This window comes from Octopus bimaculoides, chromosome 1 (genome assembly GCF_001194135.2).
Source record: "Octopus bimaculoides isolate UCB-OBI-ISO-001 chromosome 1, ASM119413v2, whole genome shotgun sequence".
Lineage (NCBI taxonomy): Eukaryota > Metazoa > Mollusca > Cephalopoda > Octopoda > Octopodidae > Octopus > Octopus bimaculoides.
The window spans coordinates 13,607,007-13,607,727 of record NC_068981.1 but is presented as its reverse complement, the minus strand read 5'-3'; positions in this window follow the sequence as shown (position 1 = coordinate 13,607,727).

Sequence of the window (721 nt, the reverse complement as noted above, 5' to 3'; positions counted from 1 at the left end):
GTGTGTGTGTGTGTGTGTGTGTGTGAAGGCGCATGGCTCAGTGGTTAGAGCGTCGAGCTTACGATCGTGAGTTTGTGAGTTCGAATCCCAGATCGGGCTGCGTGTTGTGTTCTTGAGCAAGACACATTATTTCACGTTGCTCCAGTTCACTCAACCGTAGAAATGAGCTGCGACGTCACAGGTACCAAGCTGTATCGGCCTTTGCCTTTCCCTTGGATAACACTGTTGGCGTGGAGAGGGGAGGCCGGTATGCATGGGTGATTGCTGATCTTTCATAAACAACCTTACCCAGACTTGTGCCTTGGAGGGTAACTTTTTAGGTGCAATCCCATGGTCAGTCATGACCGAAGGGGGTCTCAGCCAAAAACAAAAAATATATATATATATATCGAATGAACCAACTGCCCAACATGAGATACAGACAATGACAGCGGAATCAAACTCCTTTATATACCAAACGGGCCAACAGCTGGGACAAAGGCGCATAAAAGCGTGCTGATGTGAAACCCCCAAGACTGAGGATTTCAGCAAGACCATGGTGGTGCTCCATTATGACCGCAGCCACATGGCTGAAACGTGTAGAAGATCAAAGGGATACATACACACACACACATATATATATATGTATATAAGTATATATATATTTATAGATATATGTATAACATTATATAATATACATATAATATTTATAAGATATGTATATATATATATATATATATAT